This window comes from Hordeum vulgare, chromosome 2H (assembly GCF_904849725.1).
Source record: "Hordeum vulgare subsp. vulgare chromosome 2H, MorexV3_pseudomolecules_assembly, whole genome shotgun sequence".
Classification (NCBI taxonomy): domain Eukaryota; kingdom Viridiplantae; phylum Streptophyta; class Magnoliopsida; order Poales; family Poaceae; genus Hordeum; species Hordeum vulgare.
In genome coordinates, this window is record NC_058519.1 from 157,672,708 (window position 1) to 157,688,174 (window position 15,467).

Sequence of the window (15,467 nt, forward strand, 5' to 3'; positions counted from 1 at the left end):
CCAGGCGCGGCCAGGGGGCCCGCGCCTGATGAGCTTGTGGACTCCACACTCCACTTCCACCTTTGATTCTTGCGCCACTATTTTTTATATATTCCACAAAAAATCCCCGTAAATTTCCAAGTCATTCCGAGAACTTTTATTTCTGTGCAAAAACAACACAATGACAATTCTGCTGAAAACAGCGTTAGTCCGGGTTAGTTCCATTCAAATCATGCAAATTAGAGTCCAAAACAAGGGCAAAAGAGTTTGGAAAAGTAGATACGACAAAGACGTATCAGTGAGTTCGATGAGCGAACTCTTAATAGCCCTTGAGCCATTTTCGAGGTGCTCATAGTCCCCAGGCAGTTTAGCATGTGCAAATTCAAGCTTATCATTTTTTGTTCTAAAATTATTAGCCACCTTGAGAGCTCTATCATGGGATTCTTTTAATCTAGATAATTCTAGAGCAAAGGTCTCCTCAAGAGATTCCTTGGTAGTTTGTTCATTTTCAAGAGATTGAGATAGCTTCGTAGTCTCATTAGCGTAATCACGCTAATGACCTTCCATTGTCTCAATGGTGGCCTCGAGATGAGCTTCCAACTCCTCAACGTATTTCTTTCCCTCAGTGGCAATAGACATGATTTCCAAGAAGTTGGAACAAGCAAGTTTATTCTTATAAAGAGTTTTAAAATCATTTCACCTTCAGATTTGAAGGATGCAATATCACCACTCTGTTCATCATTATCCTCATCCTCATTGTTATCAACATCATCATCATGAGATATATTGGGATTCAAAGTAGGAGATACCTTTTAAGCCTTAGCCATAAGGAAAAATGAGAAACAATTGATGATGATGTAGGTTCCCTTAAAGCATCATTCAAGGCCACATCTTGTTCTACGGAGTGATGGATTTCCTCTGCATTATTAGCACAACAACTCGAGGAAATAGATACATTTTTATCATGGCAACAAGATATAGAAAGCATATCATCATGAGATTTAGTCAAGCAGTTTTTACATAATATGCAAGGACTATCAACACAAGCATGTAAAACCTTTAGAGTGCTCGAAGTGTTAACGCCCAAAGATGAAGCATTACAATAATATAGTGATGAAGGATCATCAACAATAAATCCACTATCATCATTGCAATGATCACCACTACTCACCATATCATTACCTTGTGGCAATCCAAATGTAGGTGAAGTAGATGAAGTTGAGAAGACCGCACGACCGGAGGTGGAGGGAGAACAATCATCGCTACAAATCTTGGACACACCATATTTATCTTAAACTTTGTCCACAACTCATGAGCATCTCGGAATGGCATGAGTTGAAATATAACTACATTGCTCAAAGTATCGAAAAGCACACTAGAAGCTTGAGCATTGAGATGAGAGTTTTTCTCATCCTCTAAAGATATATTTTGAGAATCCTTTGGAGGAGAAAAACCCATATCTGCAATTCGCTCTAAATTTGGGTCCATGACCCTAAAGAGATTAAGCATGTGAATTACCCAAACATCAAAATTTGTGCCATCGAAACTAAGAGTGTTAGAGAATCCTAATCCCGTAGTCCACATCCTTACTCTCTAGGTGGTTAAACCTAATAAAGAGAGACCTAGCTCTGATACCAATTGAAAGGACATGGATGTCGCCTAGAGGGGGGTGAATAGGCGCTTTAAAATAATTACAGTTTAGGATTGAACAAATGCGGAATAAAACTAACATTTCATAAGTAAAGCAAGAAACCCAAAACAACTAGGCTCACCTATGTTCACCACCAACTTATGCTAAGCAAGATAAACAACTAAGTGATTGCAAGATATATGAGAAGAAACAATATGGCTATCAATAAGTAAAGTGCATAAGTAAAGGGTTCGTGTAAGAGATAAACGAGGCACGCGGAGACAATGATGTATCCTGAAGTTCACACCCTTGCGGATGCTAATCTTCGTTTGGAGCGGTGTGGAGGCACAATGCTCCCCAAGATGCCACTAAGGTCATCGTAATCTCCTGACGCCCTCGCACAATGCAAGATGCTGTGATTCCACTAAGGGACCCTTGAGGGCGTTCACCGAACCCGTACAAACAAGGTTGGGGCAATCTCCACAACTTAATTGGAGGCTCCCAACAACACCACGAAGCTTCACCACAATGGCATATGGCTTCGAGGTGACCAGAAATGCTCAGGGCAATCTCCGCAACTTAATTGGAGACCCCGACGCTTGCCCGTAGCTTTACACCAAAATGATTGAGCTCCGAGGCACCACCAAGCTTCTAGGGGTACCAAGTATCTATGGGTATTAAGCTACTCAACTTATCACTTCCACGTATCACCGTGGAGAACTAAAACCGATGCAACTAATGCAATGGCAAGAATACACGAAGTGGTCAAGTCCCTCACACTCAAATCCTTCCACAACAAGAAAATCTATGGAGAAATATGAGAGGAAGAAAAAGGAGCTCGCAAAGAACTCCAAGATCAAGATGCAAGGGGTTACCCTCACATTGAGGACGAAGTGATTGGTGGAGATGTGGATCTAGATCTCCTCTCTCTCTTCCCTCAAGAACAAGCCAGAGTCATTGGAGGGATTGAGAGTTAGCAAGCTCTAAGAAGGTAAACAACGGGGGGCAAACTCGAGCTTAACAAATAAGGTTCAATGGGGAAGAAGACCCCCTTTTATAGGTGGGGAAAAAATCCAACCGTTATATTTCACAGTCCGCATAGAGCGGTACTACCGCTCGGTAGTTTCACTAGCCATGCTGAGACAAAAATGATACGCAAATAAAGTCTGACGGAGCGGTACTACCGCTCGGTAGGTTCACCAACCATGCTGAGGCAAAAAGGATGCTCAAATAAAGTCCGATGCAGCGGTACTACCGCTCCTAAAGCGGTACTACCGCTTGGCACAAGCGATACTACCGCTCGCCACAGAAACTGCCATAAATTTCGCATACGGACTCCGAATTCAACGAAACCAAGTTTGTTGGAAAGTTAACGACATGGTCAAACACAATCATGATAGAAATATCAATAAGAAGAAAGTGAGAAAAGGCCATAAGAAAATGGTGAGATCCCTTCCTCGAATAAGACCGGTAAAAACTCCCAACATCAAAAACATTATAGAAGATGCATATGGACTCCATTTTTGATGAACTCGAGCTTGTCATGAAGATGACCATAAGTTCTAAAACTCATGAAGAGAAACACCAAATAAGAACCAAGAAGTATGATGCAAGGATGCAAATGGTTTGAGCTCTGAACGAACGATACGATCAAGCTACTCAATTGAGAGCCCCCCTTGATAGTACGACAATCTATCGTAAAACAGAAAACCTGTCAAGGGCAAACCTATACCTTGCACCTCGTCTTCTTGAGCTAGATGACGATGATCTTGGCTTCCTCAAGATGGACCATCTTTCTTGATGCGTTGGCTTGGTGAATACTAGTTGATTGGTTCCGCGTACACACCATGGGTGAGCCGCTCTTCAGGATATCTTCAAAAGTCCATTGGGGCCACAATGGACGACAAGCTTCAAGCATGATATCTTCATGATGATCCACTTGAACTTGCACACTACAATATTGATGATTATCACCACTTGGCGTCATCCTCCATGGGTTGTATGAGATCTTCCTCTTGATGCAAGCCCATGGAAACACACTTAACCCCACATAGAACTCTCACGAAGACCATGGGTTAGTACACAAACATGTTATGGACAATGCTTACCATACCATGGGATCACTTGATCCCTCTCAGTACATCTTGTATGCTTTGTGTGTTGATCATCTTGATTTACTATTTTTCTGACGATCTTGATCAACCTTGTGTCGTTATGACCATTCTTTGGATAATACCTTGAATACCACCTTGGTCATCATATAAACTCCTTGAACCCAACAAATGGACTTCAAGAAGTGCCTATGGACAAATTCTTGCGTTGTTATGACCATTCTTTGGATAATGCATTGAATACCACCTTGGTCATCATATAAACTCCTTGAACCCAACAGATGGACTTCAAGAATTTCCTATTGACAAATCCTATAAATATAACTTTAGGCAACCATTACTCCATAGGGATTGTCATCAATTACCAAAACCACATATGGAGAAATATGTTCTAACAGTAGGTTTTACAGTTTTCTGGTATTTTTTGGAATTTATTATGCTCATCTAAATTCTGGTCAAACCTAACTTTGACCAACATTTATGTTTAAAACATGAAAATGAAAAACTAAGCGTGAATCCTTCTTAGTCACTCCAAAATGAAGCTTTGGTGAGGACATGGCTACTTTGGATACAACCAACAATATTTCATATTTGCACATTTGTGAGGTGATTTCTTATAATAATTATAAAGTAATTTATTTATGTTACCCGGAACAAAAATACTTCAACTATTTTTACTCCATGCCAAAATACAGAATTGTCGAACGCTTGCACGAACCACGTTTGAATATAGGGGAAGAGAAAATGATTAGGTGTTGTTCAAGAAGTCCTCTCACATCAAAGAAAATGATTATATGTTGTTCAAGAAGTTCTCTCACTTCACTTTTAGCCCAAGAGAAGATAAAGTCCAAGTCTTTTGAGTTCTGGGATTTTATCTATGTTCCAGCCCCATTGGAATCAATTTAAAATTCTTGAGGAGCGTGGAGATAATGACGAAGCAATATGAGATTGCATCAGAATCCGAGTCAAACTATAACTCCAAAGGTGTTGGATCACCTTCACTTGGGCCCATGGGCCTTGTACGACCTAGGGTTTGTTTTAGGCTGCCTTGGGACGTACTCCCACCTCCTTGTCCACCACCCCTTGCTCCTATATAAGTAGATCAACCTAGTAGCTTTTTGCTTGGGATTTGTTTAGTTAAAACTTAGCCATTACAACTTCGTGTACTTCGTTTGTGTCCAACGACCAGACCAAGACCGCTTTCGGATCCCCACCCTTATCAATACATCAAATATATTCACAATATTAAGATTTCTTTTATCATATTCTTGCTTGGTCTTCGATTGCTTGCAGGAAGAGACCTGTGTGGTCCGGTTAATCATGCTCCGGCATGGTCAATGACCTCTTGGAGTTGGTTTAGCAATTGCTAAGGCGCAACAGCATGCACATTTGTAGTCGGATCATCAAAGTCGTCTCCACCAAATCTATAGCCACCATCTCATCGAAAGATCGGGACCCTCGCCTCTATCAAGTGGTATTTGTTTTCAGGTTGCTCGGTGAGAATTTCCGGTTATTCCCAGATTAGATTTATTTTTCTTACCTATTGCTCAAGAAAAAGCCACAATGTTTTCTAGATCTATTCATCCTTTGTCCAAGCCAGTCCAAGCCTTTGCAATTTTCTTTTTAGTGCTTGCATAGTTGAATGATTGGTTGCATCGTCCTGTTGAGTTGCTGGTCTTAGTGTCTAGTCCTTTAGAGTTTTGAGTTCTGTTCACATTAGTCATGCCACCGCTGCCCCGTCATCCCTTTCGTTGTCGCCCACTACCATCCATCAATTGCCACCACCAGTTCCCATCGTTCATTCTCATTATTACACTTAAGGTCATTTGCATCTCCGTTTGATTCAATCTACATCTTATTTGGTTGTTGGAGAGAAGAGATAAAAAGTCAGAGCACAAAAAGACAAAAAAATAAAAAAAGTAAGAGAAAAATAGAGAAAAAATAAATTGAAAAAGTGAGAAAAAATGAGAGAAGAGAAAATAACAAATTTCGGTTCTAGCTAGACTCAGTCCCGTATCTGAATTCGGATTGGAAACACTTTTGTGCAGTGTTCAGTAAAACACGCGTATCTTCCTCAAACAAAGTTCGTTTTGGCTCCACGAGTACTCAAATTTGATCTATTAACGAGGTGTATCTGAATAGTACATCCAGCTAGTTCACTATTGTCACATATAAATCGGCTTCTAAATACGACTTTTTGCCCTCCGAAGGTTGATGACACAGTTTGTCAATATTTTTCCTGTCTGTTCCTGGATTTTTGGACTCCTCATACCAAATCGGAATTGAGTGATAGTTTTTGCATTGACAAGCTTGGGTCAGTGGCAATCTTGAGAAAAAATATCAGAAATTTTACATAATATTTTCTATAGGAAAGTTGCAGAGAGAGTTTTGTTATATCATGCTTAGCGGTCACTGATCATCATTGTTTTTGCTGCCATTTTGATCTTCAGTTATATCTTGCTATTTAGAGCTACTTCATGTCATCCGTTGCTGATAGTTGTGGTATGCTGTGACTAAGTTAGTGTTCTAGGCTCGCGTCTCTAGTATGGTCTAGCCTAGGACCAACACAGTACCGTCGTTGAGCATTTATTCGACATTACATCTCTGAATTGATAATTGCTAATCTTTTGCTACCATATATTAAGCCTTCCTATCTCCACATATTTCGACATCATGTATACATACGTTCACCTGGTAATCACTTTCTCAATCTTCGGAGATATGGACACCGTGGGCTGCCGGTCACCGCCTGCTGCATGGTAAGAATTTGTAAGACATTGATATTTGCTTTACTATGAGCTTTTTACCACCACATCCGAATAATTCATAGGAACAATATTCTTGGACTTTTGTTTTTTCTACTAGTCATGTCAGGAGCCAGAATTTTTAATCCATGTGCTTCTTCGATTGTGGGAGACGTGCCACCAAAACAACCGTTACGAGAGGTGCATAGAGATCCAAATGCGCATGATCAGGTTTATGTTTCTATACCACCATTTAATGTCCGTTTTAGATGTGCATTATATATTTAATGGGAATTTTAAATAAATGATATATTTGCTACCCATAATTTTGCTGAACATAAGAAAGTTAAGGTCGTGGTTGGTTCTTTCACCGGTTATGCTTCAGTTTGGTGGAGGGGATATTGTCGGTTACACCCTGATTATATACCTACTACTAGGGATGATTTGAAACTTGCCATGAGATACATATTTGTTCCTGCTTATTATACTCGTGAATGATTAAAAATTTACAACATTTAAAACAAGGTAGTGACACCATAACAAAATATTATGATGATTTAGAAACGACCTTGTTGCATTCTCATTAGAAGAAATAGAAGAAGATTTTATTGATAGATTTTGGGGAGGATTAAACCATGATATTCAGGACATACTAATTCATGAAAAGTGTTATCCTATGGATCCTTTGTTTTGTCTTGCTTGCAAAGCTGAACAGGAAATAAAACAACGTGTTGTCCACAAGGAGAACGAGCGCAAGGTGCATATTCCAAGAGTCGATACGGTTGTTCCTTTAACTACTGGGCGTACGATGACAACCACATCAATTGTTGTGAGGGCTACATCACCTTCGCCATGTGACATGTTACCATCAAAAGTGCCTACATCATTTGAGTTGATCATGGGAGGTAATGACAAAGATACTTTTCTTCCACGTCCACATGAGTATGATGAATTCCTTGTCAATTGCAATGTACCCTATGATGAGCTACCCATTACTTTAGTCACACCACCTATTTTAGAGGACTATATTCATGATTTGACTTTGCCATGTGATCAAATAACTACAATATCAACAATGTTGAGTGAACCCATTGACTTAACTGTTGATGAGAAAGAACCATGTGAATCAGAGAATAAATCAAATTTGTGTCAAATAGTTTTTAAAATAATTGTGCCAATGTTTAATCATTTGTATATGACTCTAATCTTGGTGATGATTCTATGTCAAATGACTTGTTGCATGTTTGTTTATTTAAGCAGGTTGTAGCATGTAAATTTGAAACAATGAAAGTGTATTCACCAATGTTAGGATGGTTTAATCATGAACATTGTCAATCATTTGATATGAATAAGGACTTCACTTATATGTGCAAACTGAGTTGCAATATTTTCCTGCCTTCTACTTCTTATGATAATATTTTGGCTTTATATTTCATAACATATGAAACTTACTCATGTATACATGTGTCATATGTGCAAAAAACAAGGAAAGTAGAAATGGATGACATATACATATACAACATGTATGCTTTGTCTTTTTTGTTGGCCATATTTGAGATTAAGCAACGCCGAGGATGGCTTTGTTTTCAAGAAGGGGAGGATGATAAGGACATGGATACATTGGATACAACAAAAAATATTTCATAATTGAATATTTGTGAGGTGATTTCTTATAATAATTATGCAGTAATTTATTTATGTTATCCGAAACAAAAATACTTCACCTATTTTTACTCCATGCCTAAATGCAGAATTGTCAAATGCTTGCATGAACCACGTGTGAAGATAAAGGAAGAGGAAATGCTTAGATGTTGTTCAAGAAGTCGTCTCAAATCAAAGAAAATGATTATATGTTGTTCAAGAAGTTCTCTCACGTCACTTTTAGCCCCCAAGAGAAGATAAAGTCCAAGTCTCTCACGTTTTGGACTCAGATTAGGACTGCACACACACCAGTATCAAAATGTCAACAACGTTTACATGCGGACTCCGAATTGGATGACTCGTTATTTGTTTGAAAGTAGATTTTATCTACGTTCTAGCCCAATTGGAATAACTTTAAAATTCGTCCTGAGTGTGGAGATAATGACGAATAAATCTGAGGTTGCATTAGAATCCGAGTCAAACTATAACTCCAAAGGTGTTGCATCACCTCCACCTGGGCCCATGGGCCTTGTACGACTCAGGGTTGGTTTTATGTTGCCTTTGGACGTTCTCCCACCTAATTGGACACCACCTATTGCTCCTATATAAATAGATCAACCTAGTAGCCTTTTTTCTTGGGATTTGTTTAGTTAAAAGTTAGCCATTGTAACTTCGTGTACTTCGTTTGTATCCAATGACCAGACCAAGACCTCTTTCGGATGCCCACACTTATCAATACGTCAAATATATTCGCAATATTTAGAATGCTTTTACCATATTCTTTCTTGTTCTTCGATCGCTTGCAGGAAGAGACCTTCGTGGTCAGGTTGATCGTGCTACAGCGTGGTCAATAACATCTTGGAGTTGGTTTAGCGATTGCTAAGGCGCAATGTCGTGCACGTTTGTAGTCGGATCATCAAAGTCGTCTCCACCAAATCGATAGCCACGATCTCATCGAAAGATCGGGACCCTCTCCTCTATCAGGTTTTTGAAAATTTCATGTTCCAAACGCCAAATCACTTCTCTTCACTTCATACAACAGAGTTTGAGATACCTTTGAGATATTACATGAGATACATGAATCTTTAGTTTGAATGCATGTAGACCTTGTTTATCAACTTAAATCATTAGTATACGACATAAGAAGACTATGTGCGTATGTTTTATAGTTTTTTTTGAATTTAATATGACCATTTCGATTCTGATCAAACCTAACTTTGACCAATATTTAAACAAGTTTAAAACATGAAAATGAAAAACTAAGCCTCGATCCTTCTTAGTCACTCCAAAATGATGCTTTGGTTAGGTTTTTGACAATTTCATGTTCCAAACGCGAAACCACTTCTCTTCAATTCATAGTGCAGAGTTTGAGATATCACATGAGATACATGAATCTTTAGTTTGATTATATGTAGACCTTGTTTATCAACTTAAATCGTCAGTATATGACATTACAAGACTTTGTGCATAGGTTTTTCATTTTTTGATTTTTTTATTTATTATGCTCATTTGAATTATGGTCAAACCTAAATTTAACCAACATTTAAACAATTTTAAAACATGAAAAATGAAAAACCAAGCCTGGATCCTTCTTAGTCACTCCGAAATGAAGCTTTGGTGAGATTTTTGAAAATTTCATGTTCCAAACCCCAAACCACTTCTCTTCACTTTATAGAGCAGAGTTTGAGATACTCCAAGCACCAAGTGAAGATGCAGTACACCGAGCCGACCTTCCTCCGTCTGCCTACCATGCTGGAGCTACGCTATCCGCTGTGTGTCCTTGTGAAGAGCACGCTCCGTGTGTGGGCACAATTCAGGTGGAGGGGGTCGGTCGAGCTCACCCGTGACTTCATCAATGCCAGCTTTGCCCACCTCCTACAGGGCTTGCCGGTGATGTTTACCCTCAACGAGGTTCGTAACCGCGTCGGCACCATCAAACTACTCAAGATCACCTTCACCAACATGTTCGACGTGCGCGAGCTCCTTGGCAAAGTGTTTTGTGCAGTTGCAAGTCCATCTTCTTCACATTGTACAACATCTTCACCAATATCGAAAGCATCTTCCCCGCCGCAAACCAGATGCACTCCCTTCCCTACTACGAGGAGTGAAGTTGAAGACGGTGGTGAAGGGGTGTGGCGAACGTGGAAGAAAGGTCAAGATGAAGATGTTCAAGAAGCAAGCCCGGAGTGAAGTTGTTCGTCAAGCTCGTCATGTTTTAGTTTTGTCCTTTTTATTTTTTTATTTTTCTATGTTGTATGTGCCGTGTCGTGTCCCTATAATTATCTACGTGGTGTACCCATCTATGTAACGGTATGGTGGTTTGCATCTTATTTATCTAAGTTATTATGTGTGTTCAAAAATGTTCATGCCCAAAGAGATCATTTGTGTGTGTTGAAAATTGTTCGTGGACAAAGAGATCATTTTGTGTGTGTTGAAAAATCTTCGTGCCCAAGGATCAACAAGTGGTTAAGCTTGTAATGGAATTTGTGACCACGAAAGCATGCAAAGGTTGAAACCCTAAACCAAGTCATGAACTAACATGCAGATTTCTTCCCTTTAAACGCTAAACCAAGTGCTACATCAACAAAGAAAAGGAAAACCACTCTTACCAGAATCATATGGCAGTGCAAACGTGCATGCCCACAAATTCAGTACAAAACAAAGGAAAACTACTCTCACGCGTGTCCAAAATTTAGTACAAACATGCGTTTTTAAATCCTAAACCAAGTCATGAACTCATTATGTATAACTTCATTCCCTTTCCATGTCAAAGTCTTTCCATCTGGCCCACCGGTTACCAGTGCAACCCTAAACGCCACAAACCAACGTGGTCTTGTGTTCAAGTCCGAGCCACACCTTTTTTGTTCATTTTCCACACTTTTCATTTTTTAGATAGAATCCACTCTTCTCATTTTCCCACCCCGAATGGGCCTAATTTGTTGGAGTTGGCCCATTAGTCTAGTCGACATTGGGCTGTCGACTCTGAATTTCATTAGCCCGCTCCGAAACCTTTTGTTTACAAAAAGGCACAACAGAGAGATACATTTCATTGATCAAAGTTTCTAAATTTCCCATTTATTCTGCCTTTTTTCAACATTCTTTCATACAATTTCAAACTTACAAATTCCTCCCAAATTCATGCCTTTCCATAAAATTTCAACATTACACCTAGTGCGATTACCATACCTACAAATGCACAAATGTAATTGCAAATGGGTATTTGTGCTTGATCTTAGAGCTTCTAATCTTTTGGTTCAACATCCTAAGATCAACAGCTACCTCTGTGTCATTGCATGCCGCGCCCTCCATCTCTTCTTCCGGAGCTCGTGTTGTGGCTGCTGACATTTGTGGCAGGATTGGCAACCATTTTTCATGCTCTTCTAGAAGTTCATACATGAGCGTCTTGGCTAGAACATCGACCCAAAGGAAGAAACATTTCAGCTACGTGAACGCCAAACAAATCAACCGTATTGCTCAAGCATCCCAACAAGGAAAATAGTGAAATTTCCCTGATTCTTACCCCCTTATTGGTGCACACATAGAACAAACAATTATAGTTCTTCGGTGTGCCCAAAACCCTTCGACCAATGTCCGCACGGCACCAGAGACAGATGAAGATCAACATTTCCATGCGCTTCAGAATCTGGATCAACGAGGTGGCACGAGAGCTATAAGAAGACATTGAGCTTGATTCACGATCGCCTGGAGCCGAAGGGGATATCGACGCCTCGTTGCACACCCCTATAGCTGTAGCAGATGGCCGCGCCCTCCACAACAATCTTCCCACCACCCGTATATGAAGGGGATGTCGATGTCGCCCTCTTAGTTGTTCGCGCCCAGCTCCTAGCTACCAACAGGGGCCGCCGCCCACCTCTGCGCGTGTCCGCCTCCAACCCCGTCCCCGCTCGGCTGATTGCTGCTCACCGCTGCGATCTCCGAGGGTGCATTATGTCGCCGCTTTTATCGCAGAACACAACAATGGTTTCTGATGGGTCCCACAAGCTACAATAGCAACGACACTCAGCTAGGTCCCACAAGCCACGAGAGCAACGCCTCTCTACTTCGTCCCACAAGTGGTAGCCAGCAACGATTTGATCGTGTAGCGCGTCTCCACCTGCCGCCTGGTCCCACCTGTAAGGGCCAAGTCAAATACATACAAGTGACAGGGACGACAATAAACACAGAACGAGTTCTTGCGCACAAACTAGGGTGAAAACTGAGCATGATTCACAATTGAGGGAAAAACTGAGTACATGGACAAACGGAGGGAAATCTAATAATTAACCCATTTTTATATGGGGAAAGCTTAGGAAAATGATTAAAGTCAGTCAGATGATTCTTGACTTCGTCAACCGCCTCCGGTGTCATGCGATTGCATGTGATCCTGTGGCCTACATTGCCTCTCTGTCTCCCAAGTTAAAGCCGACTTATTACGACACCTGAATGTTAAAGCCAACTTATTACGACGCCTGAAGTTGAGTGGTCTGTGTGTTGGAAATATGCCCTAGAGGCAATAATAAATAGTTATTATTATATTGCCTTGCTCAAGATAATCGTTTATTATCCATTCTAGAATTGTATTGAATGGAAACTCGGATACATGTGTGGATACATAGACCACACTGTCCCTAGTAAGCCTCTAGTTGACTAGCTTGTTGATCAAAGATTGTCAACGTTTCTTGGCCATATACAAGTGTTGTCAATTGATAACATGATCACATCGTTAGGAGAATGATGTGATGGACAAGACCCAAACTATGAACGTAGCATGTGATCGTGTCATTTTTATTGCTAATGTTTCCTGCAAGTCAGGTATATATTCCTATTACCATGAGATCATGTAACTCACTGGCACCGGAGGAATACATTGTGTGTATCAAACGTCCCAACATAACTGGGTGACTATAAAGGTGCTCTACAGGTATCTGTGAAGGTGTCCGTTGAGTTAGCATGGATCAAAACTGGTATTTATCACTCCGTATGACGGAGAGGTATCTCGGGGCCCACTCGGTAATATAACATCACATAAAGAGTTAGCCACGGGATTTTGTATTATGGAACGAGTAAAGAGACTTGCCAGTAACGAGATTCAAATAGGTATAGAGATACCGACAATCGAATCTCGGGCAAGTAACATACCGAAGGACAAAGGGAATGTTATACGGGATTAACTGAATCCTTCACATAGAGGTTCGAATGATTAAAGATCTTCATACAATATGTAGGATCCAATGTGGACATCCAGCTCCCTCTACCGGATCTTGACCGGAGAGTGTCTCGGTCGTGTCTACATAGTTCTCGAACCCGCAGGGTGTGCACACTTAAGGTTCGGTGACGTTTCTGTATAGTTGAATTATGTTGGTAACTGAATGTTGTTTGGAGTCCTGGATGAGATCCTGTATGTCACGAGGGTTTCCAGAATGGTCCGGAGATGAAAATTCATATATAGGAAGTACCCATTTGGCTTCCAGAAGGATTTCGGGCATTACTAGTAAAGTGTCGGGAGTGATGAATGTGTTCCGGAGTTCCACTTGGAGGGGACACCCACCCGGGAGGGGACCTAACAGGACCAAGGGTGATGCAAGAGCCCCTGGTGGGCTGGTGGCCAGCCCAAGAGGGCCTATTCGGCAGAAGTGGAGAAGGAAAGAGAGGTGGGGCAAACTAAACTGGAGAGGAGTTCTCCTCCTCCAAATCGTATTGGAATAGGACTCCTCCTCCTCCTTGGCGCGCCGTCCAACCCTAGGGATTTTCCCTAGGGCGCCACACCTCCCTCCCACCTATATATAGTGAGGGTGAGAGATGCTTTTTGCACCTAGGCCACGTCGCACCCCTCTCTCCCTCCACCACCTCGTGACACCCCATAGCTAGTTTGGTACGGTATGGCGAAGCCCTGCCGGAGTAGCTCCACAATCATCACCGTCACGTTGTCGTTCTGCTGGAGAATTCATCTACCTCTTTGCTCGTCTTGCTGGATCAAGAAGGCGGAGAACGTCATCGAGCTATACATGTGTTGAACGCGGAGGTGTCGTCCGTTCGGCGCTAGATCGGGACGGAGTTCGTGGGACAGATTGCGATTTGGATCGCGAAGACGTTCGACTACATCAACCGTGTTTCTTAACGCTTCTAGCTTAGCGACCTAAAAGGGTAAGTGGATAAAATCTCTCCTCTCGTAGATGGTCATTGATACATCTCCATCGTATCTATAATTTTTGATTGTTTCATGCCAATATTCTACAACTTTCATATACTTTTGGCAACTTTTTATACAATTTTTGGGACTTACATATTGATCCAGTGCCCAGTGCGAGTTCCTGTTTGTTGCATGTTTTTTGTTTTGTAGAAAATCCATATCAAACAAAATTAAAACGGGATAAAAACTTAAGTAGATTTTTTGGAATATTTTGAATTTGGGGAAGTGGAATGAACACAAGGTAGTGCCCGAGGGGCCCACAAGCCATAGGGGCGCGGCCTGGGGGGTAGGTCGCGCAGCGTAGGCTTGTGGCCACCCTGTAAGGCGGCTTATGCCCTTCTTTCGCCTCAAGAAAGATAACTTCTGGGTAAAAATCGTGTTAAAATTTCAGCCCAATCGGAGTTAAGGATCTTCGGGAATATAAGAAACGGTGAAAGGCCCGAATCTGGAACACGGAAATAGAAGGAAACAGAGAGTGGGAGATCCAAACTCGGAGGGGATCTCGCCCCTCCACCGCCATGAGACCAAGGACCAGAGGGGAAACCCTCCTCCCATATAGGGGGAGGCCAAGGAAGAATAATAAGGAGGGGGCTCTTTTCTCCTCTCTCCCGGTGGCACCGGAACGCCGCCGGTGCATCATCGGGACGACGATCTACACAAACAACTTCACCTCTTCTCCCCGCTGTAATATCTACTTAAACATGGTGCTCAACGCTATATATTATTGTGACATCCTCGAATTTTGCTACAGTAAATATTGTAATTAAGCTACAGTGATCACCCGCTAATGATGCCACATCATCGAGAATTACCGTCGTTGACCCGCATTGAATTTCTATCCGGATTCAGAAATTGAAAACAAAAGAAAAGTATATCTATAAATTTATATTAACTATTAAAGGAAGATATGTATAGAAAGAAAGTATTAAAAATAATAACGATAAAAGAAAGCATAAAAGAAATATATAAACTTAAATAATGATGAATAGTAAAGTGGAAAAGAAATAAAAAAACAAAAAAAAAGAAAAAGGAACCCCCCACCCCCTGGCCCAACTGGGCCTATAGGCCGAGCCGGCCAGACCACTCTCACCGCAGGGGAAACCCTAAGCGACCGAACCCCTCCTCCCGTTTCCTAGTGGCCGCCGCCAGCCCCCCTCCCGCTCGCCTCCCAT